Raw genomic sequence first — 22,366 nt, 5'->3', positions numbered from 1 at the left:
TCTTCTCAAAATCCACCTATTCCTTCCTTTGGCATTTTTTTTTCTGAAATTTTGCGAAAGGGAATTAATGTCTTAAGGTTCAGATTTAGACAGATCCAATTAAGTTTACAAATTGTGGCTTTGCTAACGATGTTATTTGCACTTACCTAATTATAGGAGACGCTCTTCCTGATTTGACTACTTGCATTTCAAGCGCTCGCCACAAAGCAAGAGAGATTCATTTTATTGCTCTTTATATTTCATGTGGTATTTGAGACCGAGACAAAGTGCCCTGACTTCAGTGTGCCTTGTTATTTCTTTCTGTCTTCAAGTTATGGTACAATTATTGAATTTCATATATTTTCTTGGCTTGGAACTCATCCAGATTACAGAAATATTGAAACTTAATACTGAATGATCATAATTCCCAGATTATTTTTGTGGATTTCCTTAAAGGTTGTTTTGTTCTGCCTTCGAACTTCCTTATCTCTGATCTCTGACTAGGTCGTTCACGTCATTTTGTTTGGGGTAGTAAGGGTTTCTCTCCTCAGTTGCACCTCTGAAATCTGGATCAATGACTTCATCTTCTTCTGAACTGGTACGGTACGTGGGTACGGGGAGCTCAGAGCAGTGTGGCACTGGTGCAATGGATGACATAAGGTCTGGATATATGATAGCAAGTTAGTTTCAAAACACCGCTGTCCAGATCAGTAATAAAAAAAAGTTTAAAGAGAATAATTGTCATTTCCTTCGATTTCTAGATAAAAGCAATAAGGAAATAACATTTACTGACAAAAGACAAAAAAAAAAGGTGAAATTTTGGTACACGATCATTTATCTTCCCGTTATTCATCTACGATCCATTTTGTAATTCGCTTTTCCATCCTAACATTATATCTTCGCATGTTACGCACGGCGCGCCAGGAAAAAATAAATAGTTCTATAGTTCTATTATAGTTCCATGGGATATCCATCATAATTTTCATTAATAAAAAACTGTGCTCAGCAGGCCAGTAAGAACTTAGTTTCCTCGCCCATCAACAAATCACAGCCTTTCAGCTACGATAGTTATTTCCCTTCTTACAACTGTACTTTATGCATCCAACATTTTTTGCATCTTACGCAAAAAAAAAAAAAATGTAAAATGACAGTCTACATATACCTTTGTGATTTGCAAGTCTACATATACCTTTGTGAATCATTATCAACGTTCTTACTTTATAATACTAAGCGTCCGAACTTACGACTCGAGGAGTATTTGATACATAGCGGACTTTCAGGCACAAACCAGGCGTTCCTGTCATGCAGGAGTAAAGTTGACACAAACGATTAATTTCATCAGTTGCCCTCCTTTAGATCTTGTAATAGCAACACCCGGTGGCGTCTTGATGTTCTTTATTCCACTCCAGCCACCACGTGCACAGCTGCCAAACACCACGAGACAAAGGGAGACAGAACTTGGTATCAGAAAGCGTTTGATATGTATCTCGGCACAGTGATCCACTCGTCAGCCAGCCAGCCAGCCTCCCCCATTTGCGACACGCGCTCCCTTCCTCCTGCTCCTGGTCGTCTTCACCCCTTGCTGTGCTTGCGGGTTGCATGCTGCGTGCTGCCAGTGATGTTACTGCTAATTGCTTAAGTGTCTCTGCTCCCCACCCCTCGCTTAAAGTGCCATCCCCTAGAAAAAAAAATCTTCGGAAATTAAAAACTGTGCATTTCTCATTCTTCCCGAGGCGCAGCAATACAAGTCCTGTTACTGACATTTGTATCTACTCTTTCATATTTGTAATTAAGACTATATCAATGTCTCGCTCGCTTTCCAAGTCTCCTATTTGTATGGAGAGTTTCGAATAGTTACGCTCTTTTCTTCCTTATTATATTTTCTCAAGAAGCTCTCCATTTCAAAAATTATATTGTTTTTGTTTTTCACGGTCTTTCTCTTATTTTTATGGCTGCGTCCTCACGGTGTAGCTGTGTCTGTGGCTGGTGAGCACAAATCCACGGCCGATGATTTGAATCCAAGTCAAAACCTATCGTGGAGAGAGAGAGAGAGAGAGAGAGAGAGAGAGAGAGAGAGAGAGAGAGAGAGAGAGAGAGAGAGAGAGAGAGAGAGAGATGGTAGTACATAACACATTTTTCCAGGGTAGAACAACAACTAAGCGACAACAGGCACGAGGAAAATAAAACTTCTTTTAAGAGCAAAGACCAGTGTTGGTGATAGAGGAGGATATGGAGCGAGGGAGAAGGGAGGGAGAGGGGGAAGAGAGGAAGGAGGGAGAGGGGAAGAGAGGAAGGGATGAAAGAAATTTTTGTAACGAGGAATGGAGGAGGGAGAGAGGTAGGGAAAGAATTCATGCCAAATGTAATGATGATAGCAACAACTGGCGCGTGGGAGAGTCTGTGGTTTGCTCCCCCACCACCACTCTCATTCACCCCTTCACATTCTCATATCCGTCAACCATGTCCACTTTGGCGTGACAGCGGAGGGTGTGGCGCTGGTATGGCAATGTAATCACGCGATGCCTTACTGTGGTGTGGTAATGGCGTGGCAGAATGGCATAGTGAAAAAAAAAAATGCTTGTTTTTATTTATTTTATTTTATTTGTTTTTGTTTTTGCCAAAAATAAATAAATAAATAAAATCAATATTTTGTTTGATTTATTTATTATAAGAGGCCAAATTATTTCTCTTACGCTTTAATACAGCAACTATAGCAGTTCCTTATGCCCTTCAAGCCTTTATGTAATAGAATTAGAACCATTCACACTACTGGAATACTAATACTTACAATGATACAACCAATCTTTACTTTGCTTACCATAATAGTTTAATGGAATACAAGTTATACAACGGGCATGCATGATGCACATAATGGTATATCTTTTCCCTAATCTAAGATATAAAAAGATTATGAAAAGAAAGTACAATAGTGTAAAGATTCACTGATGTAAATAATGTTATTTACTATGTATGTTGGAGAGTTGAGGTGTGGTATGGTACTGGTATTAGACTGGTACTGTACAGGTACTCTCAAGCTGCCTGCTTGGCTGCCTCTCGGTCAGTGTACTCTCCACAATGATTCAGTGGTCACCTGAGTCTTGTTGGGCAAGGATCATTTATATCTTTCTGTGTGGAAATATGAGCTGTGAGTAGGAAACAGAATATAAGCTACATCAGAAGCTATATCAGAATATAAGCTATATCAACAGAACTGAAAATACCAGGGAGAAGGAAGACAGCAGTTACAGCTCTATTCAAAGATGTAGAGGGTGAAATTTAAACATAGGTGACAGTGTTGCCATACAGTTGTGTGCTTAAGGTGCTTAGCTATGTAGCCTCAAGATCAGACGTTTGACCTTCCCTACCTCCTCTAACGTAATGTGGAGAATTTTATTTATTTATTTATTTATTTATTTATTTATTTATTTTATTTCTATTTTTTCATTGTTATTTTTTTTCTTAAATACTTAAAACCCCTTTTCAACATGCCTCAATCATGTTATACAGGGAAACTATCGGCTTTTACTCCATCCAAGACTGTCAGACTGTCTGACTGCAATGTCTTACCCAAAAATATAAGCTATTAGCATAGAAAATGATATGGGACATATCGATCTCTCTGTACAGTGAAAGCAGAAAACAATAAAAACTGAAAATAAATAAATAAATAAATAAATAAAACACGTTTTTTTTAAACGAATGAAAAAAAAATTTTTTTTTGCATCACTAGGATGGTGTAGTGTGTGTGTTATGGTATCAATACGTTAACGTGCTGGGTAGTGTGGGCGTGAATGATAGAGTATAAATGGGTATCAGCTTTGTGAACGGCTCTTAATGGCCTGGGGTGTTTATATGAATGAGTGCTGCCGCCACTGGATAGCATCGGAAATACTGTTGTGGTCATTATTAAAGCGGCTCTTTCCAGGTAAGGGTATAATCAGTGTTCCGCGGGGTTTAGGTTGTACACTAGTAATCACCTGCAAACCTGTAAGGAGTGTGTAACTTGGGGAAATGGTCACGGGGCATCGGGGAAGGTCGTGCGTGGGAGGAAAAGGCGAAGATGTTGCATGCGGTGATTTATTTTCGAGTCCTGGGCGGAATGGAATAATGTAGTGCAGCAGCCATCGGTAATGCGTGTTTTGCCAAAGTGGACGTTGCAGCGCTCCTGAATAGAGACGTTTCCCTCGTCATCACTCTTGTTCTTGTTCAGCTTTGGCAGGTAAATATTCCTGCCATCAGCAGTGGCGTCGCACTCACTGTCTTGTTTACGTATTTATGTTACTTTGCTGCCAAAATTCCGAGTACAAAAGCTTATATTCGTATCGTGAACATGTCGATCATTTAGTTATGTAATACATTTATTTAAATTATTTCATCATTTACATCATTAAGCTTTCAAAGCACTCGTGATTATGTTATGAGCAATTACGATTTTTTCAAACCAGTAAGGGGTTTGCTCTAAGGAACACCATTTAAATGGTGAGCAGTATGTTACTTATGAAAGCTTTGCCATGAGCCAGTTAAGGAAAACATTTCTCCGACACAGTGTTTAAGGATTCTTGGCTCACACGTGTTAACAGGCTTTATTATGGGAAATGCGATGTATATGTTTATGTAATGATGAGAATATCGATTTCTCTCTCTCTCCTCTCTCTCTCTCTCTCTCTCTCTCTCTCTCTCTCTCTCTCTCTCTCTCTCTCTCTCTCTCTCTCTCTCTCTCTCTCTCTCTCTCTCTCTCTCTCCTCTCTCTCTCTCTCTCTCTCTCTCTCTCCTCTCTCTCTCTCTCTCTCTCTCTCTTCTCTCTCACACACACACACACACACACACACACACACACACACACACGTCGAGCTATATTCGATGTTCCCTTATTAATTTCTCCTACTACACACCACTATTGTCTGTATTCTGCAACATTTAGACTTCTCATCTCGTCTTGTAACAGGTTGTATTGAAAATTGCTGGGATTTTTCATGCCTGTAGTAATACGTAGTTTGACAAGGATTTTGTACCACCAGTGAAAATATTCGACAGATAATCTGTGTGGCGTTTGAAAGTTGTCTTGAACAAAGTTTTAAGAACACAAGGCCCATATCAGAGAAATAATTCACGTCAGAAATTTAATACATATTGTTTAAAAGAAGGTTCACAGTCATGGCCAGCTTTTTTATCCTTTTGCTTGAGTCTCCCTCTCCAGGAAGACGAGACGACCAGATCCAGCCTTATCTGACTCCATCCCATTCACGGAGAAAGACGTCTTCATTTTAAGTGAGGATTTACTTACACAGCCTTCATCCTTCTCTCCCAATGTTTGTAGCCTTTTATCCCCGTTTCTTTACTTATGCAAAAGTTAGCTTGCGTCCTTAATCCTTCAGGTATTTCACTGGTAAACTGGAACACTATTCTGCCTTACTTAGATTTTCCACACATCCCTTTGACTTTAATATTTTGGAAAATACCTGCATTGTCTGTACCCTTTTCCTCTCCTAATTTGAGTCGTCAGTTTTGTCAGCGAGGTCAGATTTACTTGGTGTTCTTTATCTTCTTCATCTTCTTCTTATTATTATTGTTATCATTATTATTATTATTATTATTATTATTATTATTATTATTATTATTATTATTATTATGTTTTTTTTTTTTTTTTTGGCAGTCGTGTGTAGCGATCCTCTCTTATTTCCCTCTACCAGGCTCCTTTACAACACCCGCTGCCCCTCCTTACCTCGTATCATCTCACGTCCTTATCAATACAACACTTAGCAGCTCGATGGCCGCTCTCAGCGTCGTTCACCAGGCTCTTCTCAAACTCCTCCGCTCTTCCTGCGGGTCCTCACCTGCACTCCCCAGCCTCTCTCCCGTTCTACCCACCGCTCGCTCCCTCCACGAATACTCTTTTTCCCTAGCTTAGGATAAGCTCAGCAAGGCTGTATTTATCATTACTTGAATATTCTGAAAATTTTCTTTTTTTCACCAAGCAAGTCCCTATCCTTTCCTTTGTGCGTCTGAATGCTGTCGTTTTTGGCCTGATACTTCCCTATGACGGAATTCACAAACTGCCCTTAACATCATTTACAGGAAGATATTTCTTCCAATCTCCCCACCTGGCTGATTTACAATCAGCCACGACACACAAGTAGACAGGGATCGCTAGAGGTAGCCCAGAGGTAGCCAAGCTCCCTCTCGCTGCTTTTTTTTTTTTTTCCTCTCTCTCTCTCTCTCTCTCTCTCTCTCTCTCTCTCTCTCTCTCTCTCTCTCTCTCTCTCTCTCTCTCTCTCTCTCTCTCTCTCTCTCTCTCTCTTTCTCTCTCCATAATCGTACCCCGGAAGCGCTACCCGCGGTGACCAGATATTGCATGCATATACATATTATACAATTTTAGTATGAAGACCATGCCTTGGCATGACTTTTGGCTCTGGCTATTTTTTATGTCAATCCATACTTATCACATGCCACGGGGGCGCACTCTGTCAACGCGTTTAACGAAGGACTGAGGGATGATTTTAATGATGTTCCCATGGTTTATCATTATATGAGGTTAAAGTTGAGACTTCTCATACATTATGTATTGAAATATTATAAACATGAAAAGATGAACTTTGGTAGACTCAGATGACTTACAGGCTTCTTCCTGTTCTCATATAATTGCTTATAAGAAATTTCACTCGGAAACTTTTGAGAAACTTCTCCACAGGGGCAGTAACTCTTCCCTCCCGTAAAAGAAAACTGTGCCTTCCTGAGACGTGTGTGGATGCCGGTATTACAGCAGGCTTCTATCGCTCTAAGTCTTTACTGCTCCATCTTTATATATATGTTTTATATGCATATCTCCGGTTTTTCTCTGTATATTTATATGCATGTGTATTTGTCTATTTACTTTTATAGGGACATAAAAGTATATTCATGTACGCAATACCTACTTTTGTATTCGTATTATTTATTTATTTTTTTTTTTTGTTCGCATCGCCGGTGTTTAATATTGCTGATAGATATAATTCTTGAGTTGTCTTGCCAACACCAACTGTCTGCAACCCTCCACTTATCACCACCAATCTCTTATTATGCTCCACTCCAAACATTCAGTCGTCGTGCCTCAGTAGTGCATCACTGTAACTCTGGACACTTTTCTGGTCACTTTCTTAACTTGGTCACGATGATTAATATGTACCACCACCACCACCAAGCCTGTTACTGTCCACCGACACTATCTCCGCAACTCCGAAATGCACTGCAAGTGTTAATCAGCCATCAGCAGCAACCTACGCCCAATGTTTTCATTTCAGAATCAATATATGAGTAGTTTTCATTCCACATTAAGCTCCAATCCACCACGTGCACTGTGGTAAGTTATATTTGCATAATTGGGTCGTGGAACTTATCTGTACATTCACCGTGAACGATATGGTCTTCATCACAATGCTCAAATGGCAGTACACATTAATTTCATCAGGCTCATATCATTGCCACCACGCTTTTATGCACAGTAATGTTTCCTTGTTCCTCCCGCCGCTTTGTCGTGCCGTTTAATATTGTATCGCATCACGCTGCCTTCCATTCCCCCATGAATCCAACGCAGCGCCTCTCTTTCCCGCGCTACATGGCGACTTTTTAAGCATTTTTTCCCCCCTCTATAAGAAATCAAGCCTGTGCTGGAGAAGGGAGGACTGAATAGCCTGGCAGCGAGCCGGAAAAATGTGCCTCCTGCCAGTATTGAGGGCAGCTGCTGACTCCCGCGTCTATTAATGCTCGGCTTCCTCGTCCCTTCGTCCTCAGCGGTGCAGAAATCACCGGTTTTATTCCTGATGCAGCGTCGCACCAGAAGGTCAGCAAACCCTTCGCCACCCTCCGCTTGTCTGTAATGGACGCCACGTATTGAACACGTTTTTGCGCGCGAGTGTGTGTGTGTGTGTGTGTGTGTGTGTGTGTGTGTGTGTGTGTAGATTTAAGAATGCGTCCTCAAAGGAACAGAAAAAACGCGATTACACACACACACACACACACACACACACACACACACAGTACTATAAAAAAAATGTGACAGTTAATCGAAGTATGGTCAGATTGATATATAAAGCAAAATATTACTGTACATTCGTCCTTTTAGACACTTGTTAGAGCTTCTTCTGTAAGATGTCTTTTATAAAACGTGTTGAAAATTCCTCCTGAAGAATTAAAAAGAAAAGAAAAACTGTAAGGCTTCTTTTCAATGTCGAGTTTTGTCCCATTATTAGCTAGGGTGGTCTTCCTTCCTGCAGCTGATGCAATATATTTTGTTCTTCACTTCCATTCCCACACTTCGCTAAGTTAATTATATCTTTCTCTTTATCCTCAGACGGAGACTTTCTTTCATTCTCGTGTCTTTTCCCCGCACACCAGCAAGCTCCTCCTCCCCCTCTGCACTCGCCACAGCATCATCAAACATCTGACACCTTCCAACTTTTCATTTTCTTTTGCCGTTGATCAATCCCACACGATCTCTCTCTCTCTCTCTCTCTCTCTCTCTCTCTCTCTCTCTCTCTCTCTCTCTCTCTCTCTCTCTCTCTCTCTCTCTCTCTCTCTCTCTCTCTCTCTCTCATATATATGTTATCAAAAAGCCTTACAAGTACCTAAAGGTCCGTTGCTGTTAGCTTTCCTTTGCAATATACAATATCTTTTTTCGTATCTTTTTTCGAAGATAATTGAACTTGTAGTTTTGCACTAAAGCTAAGAAAAACATAAAGCAAATTCACATATTAATAGAATAAAGATGTCATGGAAATACACAGGATGGTTTCGGGCTTAGCCTTCGCCTCGCCCTTAGTCCTTTCAGTCAGTAACAGCTCAGACAGGATCCTGAAGCGACCTGAAGGTGGTTGCTAATGGGCGTTCTGTGATGCAGCGACCTTGTAACACGCCGAGGCCATACTCCAGATACTCCGGGTACTCCAGATGTACTCCTCAAAATTGTTATCATTCTAGGTGCTCTTTTTTTTAATGCTTAAGGCTCTCACACAAAGATCACATCATTTATTAGTTGGACTAAGCGTTTTTTTTTTTATGTAAAATAGTTAAAATTATATCTTATCATCAAAACGCTTAAAAAGACTTCAGTTACTTCCACTAAAGCTTGTCATAGGTAGAAGAGATAAACGCTGAAGCACTTTCATTATCTCTAAATGACAAGCTCACTGTCACTGCGCAAAATATCTTCTTGTCTTTCTTACATTATTTTATCACTTATCATCATTATTATAATTATTTTCGCTTTTGTCTAAGTTTACTGCAGAAATAGTAACAAAACCACACCAAGCTTGCATTAAAGTTACACCATCATCACTCGACATTGCTTTCGATGTGAGAAGTCTCTCGCATAACCTCTTGACGACTCGCCTCAGCTATGGGCTGATGAGGATTGCTATCTCTCTTAAAGCAAGGCTGATAACTTAATATTTTAGTTGACCTCTGATAATGTATCCATGACACAACAAACTCTCTCCATGTTTTACTTATAAGCTTTAACGAAATAGTTTCCTGAATAGTGAACAAGTATTATCAGGTTTGTTTACCTGCATTACCATGTCTATTTATCTCGACTATTGATTATGAATGTTCAGCAGCTGCATCCATTTATACACACACACACACACACACACACACACACACACACACACACACACACACACACACACACACACACACACACACACACACACACACACACACACACACACACACACACACACACACACACAAAGTTTAAGGTTATAATTTCCTTTAATTCACACACATTTGCTCACTGTTCCCAATTTCCAAAAGTAAAAGTTGCGACAAATTTATAAAACTTGTTAGACCATTGATTGCTGAGGTGCGTGGCGTGAGTGTGCTAGAAAGCAGTGGAGGGGTTGCATTGTTCTTTCATTGGAACTATTTGAAGAGGCGGGTAATTACGTGTCTCTTCCCCACTGATGATGTATAATTTTTGTTCAGTTATCACTAGAATAATGAAAACGTCATTAAAAAAAACCCTGTTAAAATCCACTACAGCATCTTGAAAATGGTCAAGATGAGGCGCCGAAATGTTTGTGAACACTGATCCCAGGCACCGTGAGGAGAGCGAGTGGTGGTGTAGCGATGTCAAAGTTTGTGGACTATGGATTTAAGAGGGATAGAGAAACATGAACATTTTCGTTATGATGTGAAGAGGAGAGACTGAAGAGTCGTAGTGCACCAATGTGGAGGAAGGGAAGCGTGGCGGTGCAAGGTGACCGAGGCAGAGCGGTGCTGTTGCTGGTATGCTGGCCAGAAATGTGGTAGTGCTTGTAGTGTTGAGTTCATTTGCACCTCCTGAGAAAAGTTTCAACTTCCAGATGTTAGAGTTTCGTGGCTGTATGTGCGCATGCATATACTGTGTGTGTGTGTGTGTGTGTGTGTGTGTGTGTGTGTATACACACACACACACACACACACACACACACACACACACATATATATATATATATATATATATATATATATATATATATATATATATATATATATATATATATATATATATATATATATATATATATATATATATATATATATATATATATATATATATATATACAGGTATAAATATAGATAGATGCATAGGTAACTTCTGAGGCCCAGGGTTTATGTAATTTACAATGGTGGGCATGATTGGGAATCAGGATCTGGCAGTCAGTGTCAGTCTAGGCTGCCCCAGGCACGTATGTTATTGCAGGCACCTTTGAAGCGCCATTTCATTCCCGGGGTGACGGAGGGCGCAATCGAGGCTAGAGGACGGGAGCCTTGTGTGGATGATTTCTTGCCGCAGGAGGTGAACTTTTCGCTCGCTGATCAGGTTGGCCTGTATCTGTCATGCTACATAGGTGGTAGGTAAGTAGATAGATTAGGGATGGAAAGATTGGTACATAGATATTCAAATATAAATAGATAAAGAATTTTTACTTCGTCTTTGTTTATTTCTTCCTTTTTCTTCACTTGTTCTAGGCCTGTATATTTATAGAGGCTTACTCGCAGTTTGCCAGCCTCCAGGATTTCTTTAGAGTAATGTTCTTGCAGAAATTCATGCAATCCCCCCTCCCATGAGCTCCAAGATACAGTCGCCATTGAATATAGGGATGATGTGAAGTAAGCGGTCATTCTTTGATCCTGCGATAGCCTGAAAATAACCAGGTTCCAGTAGGACTCGAACTCTAGTCACTGCGATCACGTCCAAGCGATGATCCCTCAGCCTCCGCCTCACAATGAAATAAATCAGTAATTGTGTGGGGGATGCTGGGAACACCTGCGCCACCTCCCGAGCTTTAGTATTGCTGTTTTTCGGTACACTGGTACAAGTTTTAAGGATAGGGAAGATCGATCCTAAATGTGTACTGACAAGAACCAATATTCGGTATTTCGGTTCAAACCTTGAGCAGCGGGAAAGGCCATTACCGTGGCCGTGATGAGGCTAGCCGGCCGTTGTTTTGTGCCGGAAAAGTCAGACTCATCACATTTTTACGAGGCCAGCTGCTGGAACCGCTGTAGGTCGGTAAAGACGAATGCTATACATCAGCACCAAAAACCTGTGTCCGTGGCGTGTGTTTAGTCTCAAAGTTAAGACACAGTGTGTTTAAGAGTTTAAAGTTTAACCGAGTCTCGTCGTCCACGCCCTGAGAGTTTTACTAGATGCACCGTGCTGCCGACACGAGTTGGACCGCATTCGACCCTAATTCTTAACCATGAAGAAATGGACTGAAGAACTTTAACAACGTTGATGGAGGCAGGGGGGGTCGGGGCCACACGCTGCCTGAATAACGTAATGAGTGATGCCGGCACGAAAATCATTTAAGCTGGTACCTGGCGTTTAACGAGAGGGAGTATAATTTAGCGTTGTGGTGTGAGGAAGCTGCTTCTTGTGTGTACTGTATTTGGGAGCAGACGCTGATTTTGTTGGTGATTTTGCAAATTCCATGGAGCTTTTTTTTCTCTCTCTCTCTTTCTCTCTCTCCTCCATTCATGGTCCGGAAAATTCGAGCAAAGAGACGTGGCTGGGATATATATTTTCTTGACCTGACTTTTTTTTCGAAATCCTCTCTTTTTTTGCGTTTCTTTCGCCATTCCCCTCCAGCACCTCTTGCACTCCACCCACAGAAGACGAAAGACTGAAGAGAGAGAGAGAGAGAGAGAGAGAGAGAGAGAGAGAGAGAGAGAGAGAGAGAGAGCTGCAGACACGAGGCTTCCCTGTGGTCGTGTGGAAGAGGAAGGGAGGAGATGCGGCGGGTACTGCGCATCGCGTTATTGGGGCTGCATTTAATGAGCGTGATAATTTCTCTGCGGGGGCCGCTTCACACTCGACGAGTAGTGGAATACTAATGGAAGGTAGTGCGGAGGAGTGTGTGCTGGCTTGCCTGGCACTGAAGGGAAGCATCGTAATCAGCATACGCAGAATACCATGTTACTTCCCAGTTCACATAACGGCTGCCTCAGCAATGAGAAATTGGAATATGCTTACCTCCAGCTTTGAAGGAAAAATGCTGTATGTTTTTTTTTGTTTTTTTTTCCTTCATTGCAGAATTAGGAGACCCCACGTCGCTGTGTTTGTATCGATGTGGTGGTGGTGGAGGTGGCGGTGGTGGTGGTCGGGGTATGGGTGGTGGTGGTCGGGGTAGGGGTGGTGGTGTACAGCGTCCCGCAATCCCATACTGCTGAGTAATTTTATCAGCGGTGTGTTCAGTTGTGTGACAGACATAGTTACTGATATGAAATAAGAAAATTTGTTGGTTTGGCCTCAAATAGATGTGCAGACAGCAGAGACTGTGTGGAGAACAAATGAGGAAAGCCTTGGTTTCCGCAGCGGAATCGTAAAGGTTGATGATAATGATGGTGATGAGGAAGATGATGATGTTGAGAATGATAATATGAGTAAACATGGAGTAGTGCTAATATGAAAAAAGCTCAAAAATCCCTTAATTACTCACATTATTTTCACTAATTTCAAGCCACTATGTGTGTTTGTGTGTGTGTGTATGTGTGTTTGTGTTTGTGTGTGTGTGTGTGTGTGTGTGTGTGTGTGTGTGTGTGTGTGTGTGTTTGTGTGTGTGGACGCATGGTGGGGACGAGACTGGTACCCTTGGCCAGGAGGGGGCGGGCAGCAAGGGTCCAGGGCGTCCTGACGTAATGTGGCGGGCAAGTTTTCGCTGTTCGAAGTTAGTATTGGTTTACAATCTAAAGTTTGGGGCAGTGGCAAGTTGTGAGAGGTTTGGCAAGTTTTGGCTCGAGGGTGACGGTGGGTGAGGAAGGGAAGTAAAGAGGAGGGAGTCGCAGGAAAAGGTGAGTGGCGAGGCGGAGCGGCGGCGCGATAATTAAAGGGAAGATGAGAGACGCACCTGCAACAAGATAAAATTTTAGTGCCCCATTTCAAATAAGTATAAGGATAAAAGGTTGTAGGAATTCTTAACATTGCTAGATGCGTCACGTGTGCTTTCGTCTCGCTCTGAGTGTCAAGATTATTGTTCTTTTGTTATTGTGGTTGTTGTTGCTGTGTATTTCTTTATTATTATTATTATTATTATTATTATTATTATTATTATTATTATTGTTGTTGTTGTTGTTACCAATGCTAGAAATAATAATGATGATAATAATAATAAGAAGTAATAATAATAATAATAATAATAATAATAATAATAATAAGAAGAAGAAGAAGAAGAAGAAGAAGAAGAAGAAGGAAAAAAAAAAAAAAAGTTTTATCAAATCAAGTGAAAATTGTCCGTCCCTCATGCGCAAGTGTATTATTATTATTATTAGTAGTAGTGGTGGTAGTAGTAGTAGTAGTCGTCGTCGTCATCGTCGTTGTTGTTGTTGCTGTTGCTGTTGTACGTGGTAGCATTTTATTATCATTATTATTATTATTATTATTATTATTATTATTATTATTATTATTATTATTATTATTATTATTATTTCATTTTCCTGGAGCTGGTGCTGGTGCTGGTGCTCTCAGGCAAGTCAATTCAGCCCATCAATCAGGCCAAGTCAATGAGCGGACTGAATAATCACCACAAGTTATCCAGCACTTCTTCTCTTTCATTATCCCTGATGTGACGTTCTCGAAGTCATTTCAAAGTTCCCAGATCCAACTGAAGGTCCGTATCATGGTGATCTGATTTGTTTTACCTTCACTATATTCTTAACCTACCTCAATTTTGTTATTACTATCACTATTTTAACCTACCATTTTAGTTGCTTTGAACATTTTGTAGCGGCGTCATATCACCGAGATGTTGCAATGGCTTCCCTTTTAGAAGCAATCAGTTAATCAATATTTATCCTCGTGTTGCAGCTCCCAGCCATAGTCCTCACCTCAGTTCTTCTCGCCACCCCAGTAGTCTCCAGGCTCTGTATAATATCTTACTTTTTCTTCTTTCGCTCTCTAGGGATCAACGCCGCGAAAGCTGAAATGAAATTGCCCTTGAATCTGCGTACGTTGTCCAATACGCATCCAGTCTTGCTCTTGCACTTGTTACTGGCAGAGCAAGAGGGAGGGAGAGTATTCTGGCGAGGTAAATCATCACTGCTGTACATTTTTTTTTTCTCTTTGTGTTTGCATCGTCTTTATAGAATGTAATTGTAATCTTGTTGTCTGGATTTTTCTTTTGGAAGAGGAACCGATTTGTTTTTTATTATATTAATTATATTTTAATTTCGTGATGCTCAAGTGATTTAATTTTCATTCTCTCTCTCTCTCTCTCTCTCTCTCTCTCTCTCTCTCTCTCTCTCTCTCTCTCTCTCTCTCTCTCTCTCTCTCTCTCTCTCTCTCTCTCTCTCTCTCTCTCTCTCTCTCTCTCTCTCCCTCTCTCTCTCTCCACTTAGTAAAGTATAATAACAAACTTTCCGAATGTATTAGATATCTAACGACGCAAAGTAATTTTTATATTTTTCTGTTTGGAGTACCCTGCAGAATGATTATCATTTATCTCTTCAAACTAAAGCAATCTTTTCATTCGGTAGGCCAGTTCGTTCTTAGCTATCTTTATTTACAAGGTATTTCTAGTCTTTTTACATCATTTTTTTTTTTGTTTGTATTTGTTTTCTTTTATTGTGCTTTAAATTTTCTCCCATATATCATGTTTATCCTTTTTAAGGCTATATGAGCTAAAAGTCTCTTTGTCCCTTCTGAGGGGCAGACACGTCGTTTTATATATTCGTGTCAGTATCTTTAAATATCTTATCTATGTGCCTCTATCCGTCACTCTTTCTGCTTTTTTTCTTTTATTTACTACCTAAAAATTTAGCCTTTGCCATTACTTCTTTATTCCTTTTATTGCGAAACACTACAATAGTTCGCCTGCCTTCCTCTGTTTTCCTCCTGCATTAAATTTGCGTTCATTCAACACGGGGAGCATCAGCAGTGACACACATACACACACACACACACACACACACACACACACACACACACACACACACACACACACACACACACACACACACACGAACACACACGAACACACACATACACACACACACACACACACACACACACACACACACACACACACACACACACACACAAAGGGAATGAGAGAGAGAGAGAGAGAGAGAGAGAGAGAGAGAGAGAGAGAGAGAGAGAGAGAGAGAGAGAGAGAGACGGAGGCGGGGGAGGTAGTGTACATAAATAGGTATTTTCTTTCGCGAATAGTAATATACGTGGCTAGTTTTCAATACTTAGATTGTAAACAAAAATTATAAACAAAAAAGTCAATTTTGTGTCTTCGAGACTTGGGGGGAGCTTATGCAGAGTTATCGGAAGAAAATTTTTGAGTAGGGAACAAACTTGTTAAAAACCTTCCACAGGGATTAAAAAGATAAATGTATTAAGTGTAGGCTGCGTTGAATTTAGAAATGACAGTGAGCTGAGAGATACATTTACAGACTGGTAGGTAATGGTGAGATTTGAGTCAAGGGAGATGGAATGAGACGGTGAGATGATATAAAACTCCCCATAGTAACACACGCAAATAGGTAGTGGAGGTTAGGAGGCCCTTAGTGTGGCAGCGGAGGTGGCGATGGTATTGGTAATGATGGGAATTTAAAATAACTCTCGAGGAAAAGCACATAGGTTGATGGAGAAACCAAGTGTTGGGCACAAAATGCAGTGCGGCACGAGAGTGGAGATAGCGACTGAATCTGTTGCAGGCTGGACACTAAAGCCTGCCGCGGGAGTTAGTGCTAACTACCACCAAGAGGAATGTTACATATGTAAATTAAGTAAAGTTTGGGGGCATACGCTGAGCTGCGCTTTGCCACGACTTTCATCTCCGTCTCATTAAACCCCAAGCTTGTGGTAGTAAAGAGCCCCGCCCGTGACACACAGCCAACCTGGTTAACTTAATTTACCTGTACCCAGTTTGCTCCATATACGCCTCCACTGACCACCACGCGACGGCTGCACCTCCTACCCCTCACGCCCCGCGACCAATGCACTTCCACCCACCCGCCCGCCCTAGAGCAGAGCTTTTTTTTTTTTTTTTATGCAGGAAGGACACTGGCCAAGGGCAACAAAAATCTAATAAAAAAAAATGCCCACTGAAATGCCAGTCCCATAAAAGGGTCAAAGCAGTGGTCAAAAATTGATGGATAAGTGTCTTGAAACCTCCCTCTTGAAGGAATTCAAGTCATAGGAAGGTGGAAATACAGATGCAGGCAGGGAGTTCCAGAGTTTACCAAAGAAAGGGATGAATGATTGAGAATACTGGTTAACTCTTGCGTTAGAGAGGTGAACAGAATAGGGGTAAGAGAAAGAAGAAAGTCTTGTGCAGCGAGGCCGCGGAAGGAGGGGAGGCATGCAGTTAGCAAGATCAGAAGAGCAGTTAGCATGAAAATAGCGGTAGAAGACAGCTAGAGATGCAACATTGCGGCGGTGAGAGAGAGGCTGAAGACAGTCAGTTAGAGGAGAGGAGTTGATGAGACGAAAAGCTTTTGATTCCACCCTGTCTAGAAGACCAGTATGAGTGGAACCCCCCCAGACATGTGAAGCATACTCCATACATGGACGGATAAGGCCCTTGTATAGAGTTAGCAGCTGGGGGGGTGACAAAAACTGGCGGAGACGTCTCAGAACACCTAACTTCATAGAAGCTGTTTTAGCTAGAGATGAGATGTGAAGTTTCCAGTTCAGATTATAAGTAAAGGACAGACCGAGGATGTTCAGTGTAAAAGAAGGGGACAGTTGAGTGTCATTGAAGAAGAGGGGATAGTTGTCTGGAAGGTTGTGTCGAGTTGATAGATGGAGGAATTGAGTTTTTGAGGCATTGAACAACACCAAGTTTGCTCTGCCCCAATCAGAAATTTTAGAAAGATCAGAAGTCAGGCGTTCTGTGGCTTCCCTGCGTGATATATTTACCTCCTGAAGGGTTGGACGTCTATGAAAAGACGTGGAAAAGTGCAGGGTGGTATCATCAGCGTAGGAGTGGATAGGACAAGAAGTTTGGTTTAGAAGATCATTAATGAATAATAGAAAGAGAGTGGGTGACAGGACAGAACCCTGAGGAACACCACTGTTAATAGATTTAGGAGAAGAACATTGACCGTCTACCACAGCAGCAATAGAACGGTCAGAAAGGAAACTTGAGATGAAGTTACAGAGAGAAGGATAGAAGCCGTAGGAGGGTAGTTTGGAAATCAAAGGTTTGTGCCAGACTCTATCAAAAGCTTTTGATATGTCCAAGGCAACAGCAAAAGTTTCACCAAAATCTCTAAAAGAAGATGACCAAGACTCAGTAAGGAAAGCCAGATGATCACCAGTAGAGTGGCCTTGACGGAACCCATACTGGCGATCAGATAGAAGGTTCTGAAGTGATAGATGTTTAAGAATCTTCCTGTTGAGGATAGATTCAAAAACTTTAGATAGGCAGGAAATTAAAGCAATAGGACGGTAGTTTGAGGGATTAGAACGGTCACCCTTTTTAGGAACAGGTTGAATGTAGGCAAACTTCCAGCAAGAAGGAAAGGTAGATGTTGACAGACAGAGCTGAAAGAGTTTGACTAGGCAAGGTGCAAGCACGGAGGCACAGTTTCGGAGAAGAATAGGAGGGACCCCATCAGGTCCATAAGCTTTCCGAGGGTTTAGGCCAACGAGGGCATGGAAAACATCATTGCGAAGAATTTTAATAGGTGGCATGAAGTAGTCAGAGGGTGGAGGAGAGGGAGGAACAAGCCCAGAATCGTCCAAGGTAGAGTTTTTAGCAAAGGTTTGAGCAAAGAGTTCAGCTTTAGAAATAGATGTGATAGCAGTGGTGCCATCTGGTTGAAATAGAGGAGGGAAAGAAGAAGAAGCAAAGTTATTGGAGATATTTTTGGCTAGATGCCAGAAATCACGAGGGTCTGGAGTCTGGCTGGAGTCTGGAGTTAGATCTTGAAAGGTTTTGACATTTTCTATTAATGAAGGAGTTTTTGGCTAGTTGGAGAACAAACTTGGCATGGTTCCGTGCAGAAATATAAAGTGCATGAGATTCTGGTGATGGAACGCTTAAGTACCTTTTGTGGGCCACCTCTCTATCATGTATAGCACGAGAACAAGCTGTGTTAAACCAAGGTTTAGAAGGTTTAGGACGAGAAAAAGAGTGAGGAATGTACGCCTCCATGCCAGACACTATCACCTCTGTTATGCGCTCAGCACACAAAGACGGGTCTCTGACACGGAAGCAGTAGTCATTCCAAGGAAAATCAGCAAAATACATCCTCAGGTCCCCCCAACTAGCAGAGGCAAAACGCCAGAGGTACCTTCGCTTAGGGGGACCCTGAGGAGGGATTGGAGTGATAGGACAAGATAAAGATATGAGATTGTGATCGGAGGAGCCCAACTGAATAGAAAGGGTGACAGCATAAGCAGAAGGATTAGAGGTCAGGAAAAGGTCAAGAATGTTGGGCGTATCTCCAAGACGGTCAGGAATACGAATAGGGTGTTGCACCAATTGCTCTAGGTCATGGAGGATAGCAAAGTTGTAGGCTAGTTCACCAGGATGGTCAGTGAAGGGAGAGGAAAGCCAAAGCTGGTGGTGAACATTGAAGTCTCCAAGAATGGAGATCTCTGTAAAAGGGAAGAGGGTCAGAATGTGCTCCACTCTGGAAGTTAAGTAGTCAAAGAATTTCTTATAGTCAGAGGAGTTAGGTGAGAGGTATACAGCACAGATAAATTTAGTATGAGAGTGACTCTGTAGTCGTAGCCAGATGGTGGAAAACTCTGAAGATTCAAGAGCGTGGGCACAAGAGCAAGTTAAGTCATTGCGCACATAAACGCAGCATCCAGCTTTGGATCGAAAATGAGGATAGAGAAAGTAGGAGGGAACAGAAAAGGGGCTACTGTCAGTTGCCTCAGACACCTGAGTTTCAGTGAGGAAGAGAAGATGAGGTTTAGAAGAGGAGAGGTGGTGTATCTACAGATTGAAAATTAGATCTTAGACCGCGAATGTTGCAGAAGTTAATGAAGAAGAAGTTGAGGGGGGTGTCAAGACACTTGGGGTCGTCGACAGAAAGGCAGTCTGACCTGGGGACATTTATGGTCCCCTCCCCAGATGGGGACTCCGTGGCTGGTGTAGGAGTCGCCATGATGATTTTAAAATTTTTGAGTGAAGGGTGTGTGTGTTATTAGGTGCTTGTAGTTTTGTGTGGAGGAAGAGAGTTGTCTTTAGAGGGCAGGCTGTGACTGCCCTCTAAAGACACAGCTGGTCACAGCTGGGTTTAATAATAAGTTCACAGCACCCACTGAACAGTGCTTTAGACCTCACTGGGAGTAATTATCGTTTCGGCAGGTGTCTACTGCCTCCGCGATTCACAGTTCACCAGGACAGCACGGCGGTGATGCTACGTGCGTACATCTCTTATGTATTTCATTGTTGGATTCTTGTACGATTCACATCTTTTTTTTGTATGCTGTAGTGAAAAGCTTAAAAAAAAAAAAGGGCAATGGCCCTGTGCAAAATGTATCTTTGGTTTCGTAATAAATAGCTTAGCTGTGTAGTCTTGATGTCACAATTGTTTACCTTTATTGTGTATTATTGATGAATGTTTTGCTGTTATTTGGAATTAATCATGCAGGTTACTAACTTGATTGCTTTAAATGAATTGTGTATTTAGGTTAATGTACTAGTATTCTAAGCAATAAAGTGATAAAATTTTCTTTCAGAACTTGCCACTCGTTCCATCTCGACGAGCTTGGTAAGTACGTATTGAAATGCATAGTTAGTAATCATGTTCTCTTCAAACTCATCACAACAGTTTGATGTAAAACCAGGGCTGCTTTCCCCGCCGCCTTCTTCCCATCTCTAGAATATTACTCGTAAAGGTCTAATTACATTGCACGTCAAACATTCTTTTCTCTTAAAAAAAATAAAAAAAACAACATACGTGTTCAGGTTATGTAATCCTCAAGATGTCTCAACATAACATCTCACTGAACATCGTTTTGTAGCTCCTCATCGCAAAACTGGCACTAGTTGTCTTGGTGTTCTTGAGAGATATGTTTGCTTTTCCTTTAGTGCCTGAATTTGACGATCACGTGTGGCGCCAAAGAGGTTATGGAGAAGAAAATACCATTCACTAATGTTCATGATGCCGGTACTGTAATTGATCAGTCGCTTTTTTTGGTTAAGCCTTTTTTTCGGTGTTGCTTCTTTTTTTATGTTGGCTTTATGGCGTAAGCTCTCTGGTATAAGATTTTTTTAGGCTTTTTTTTTTTCTAACAGGCTTTATGTTGTAGATCTTGTAGTATACGATAATATGGTCAGAAAATTTAAGATGTAGATTTTTTTATGCAAACTTCTCTCAAATCGCACTTTTTTTTTTCATATTAAAAACTAATATTTATGCGATGTCTTCAAAGATCAGCACTTCGGTTTAGCTTCCCACTCTTTTGTTCGTTTGATAGTCTGCTGATTTTTGTTGCCACTTTCGCCACACCAGAGGAATGCTTCTCGTAAGATTGTGGTTTGCTGGTCAGTTTGAAAAAAACAGTTTCATTAGTTTTTTTTTTTTTTTCCGCCGAGCGGAGAGAGGGGATTCTAATTTCGTTACCGCACATTTGTACAGCCCACCATTCCGCCTGCCCCCTGGAGGGTACAACGGTGATTTGGCCAGGAGCACCTCTTGGTGTCCATCGCATATAAAAATTGCAATTTCCGTCTTGGAAACACCTCCTTTAAGTTAACTTTCAACGGCACATCTTTATTTTATGACATTTCTTCGTCAGATCCACAGTTTTACCATATTTTGCATATTTCGATTTATCGGCATGTGAGCGAAGGTTTCTGCCTCAAATCGCGACACTATCTCCTCGTCACTACAGCTCAAGCTCAAGCGCGCAAAATGTGTGAATTATTTGCCATAACTCACTTCATATACGGAATAGACAGTTTTGATTGACACCATCAAACTCAGCAATGACTGTAGAATCAAGATGTATTGTAAAAATTTGACGAAACAAAAAAGAAAATGGTATTACGACGAGTTGAACTGTGAAGATGTTAAAGAAAATGTTTATGACATGTTTTACTTATGGTCGCTATTTTCGACAGTTAATCATTGAATGCTGAAATATATTACTGCATCAAGTAGGAAAAATTCTTGTGAACACGATAGTGTGATCAGAATGCAGATAAAGCTCCACATATTAAAAACAAAGTCATTGATAGCAACATGTCACTCGCCGCAACTATCACGGCAGCGCGACACTTGGCGTGGCGTGTGCAGGCGGGCTCCGTATGACCAGGTCTGCGAGGCGTCTTAAAATCAGGTCGTTTAAGTTGCATCGTAGCTTAAAGCACCTTTTTTTTTTTTTTTTTTTTTTTGCATTAACTTACATGTGCAATTTTGCCTATAATATCACATGAGTTGCTTTTTAAGCAGCATTCATAAGTATTTTAAGCAACATGCGGAACGTGTCTCGCAGCCCAACATCCATGTCAAATCTGTAGCATGATTAATTGAATTTCACCATCCAGATGTAGTTCGGCTTTCGTCAATGAGTTCAGAAGCATCAAAACGCTGTCTGGGTTGTTGCACCATTGTTAACCACTGTTGGTGGTGGTCACAGTTAGGACTGTGACTGATGTGTAACATCACACCACAACACAATATGGAAAAAGAAAATAAAAGTGCAAGATATCGGGCGAGTCTTACAACCAGTTCCACAGTGCCTTTGTGAGCCACCTAACCAAAACGCTTCCCAGGTTGGTTAGTGCTGGAAGTTTTTTTTTACATCGTCAGCCACAATTCTTCCTTGATAACTATATGCTTCCAGTGGCCACTGTGTATGGCAGCTGCACCTAAGCACGAATATGAGTCTGAGTAAAGAGGGATGATGAGAGCTGTTAGTCATTATTTATATCAATTGTCACTTAAC

At 41.2% G+C, this 22,366-nt stretch overlaps 1 protein-coding gene across 2 annotated transcripts in view; it reads left to right on the top strand.

The window, feature by feature from the left end:
- LOC135110918 (protein TEX261-like) overlaps window positions 1-22,366 on the top strand; it is a 290,884-nt gene that overhangs the window by 9,339 nt on the left and 259,179 nt on the right. For both annotated transcript variants that reach the window (XM_064023598.1, XM_064023597.1), the window contains exon 2: window positions 20,153-20,184. The gene's annotated coding sequence lies outside the window, so the exon portion shown is untranslated. The remainder of the gene's footprint in view (window positions 1-20,152; window positions 20,185-22,366) is intronic.

This window comes from Scylla paramamosain, chromosome 21 (assembly GCF_035594125.1).
Source record: "Scylla paramamosain isolate STU-SP2022 chromosome 21, ASM3559412v1, whole genome shotgun sequence".
Taxonomy (NCBI): Eukaryota; Metazoa; Arthropoda; class Malacostraca; order Decapoda; family Portunidae; genus Scylla; species Scylla paramamosain.
This window is presented reverse-complemented; position numbering and strand designations above follow the sequence as displayed.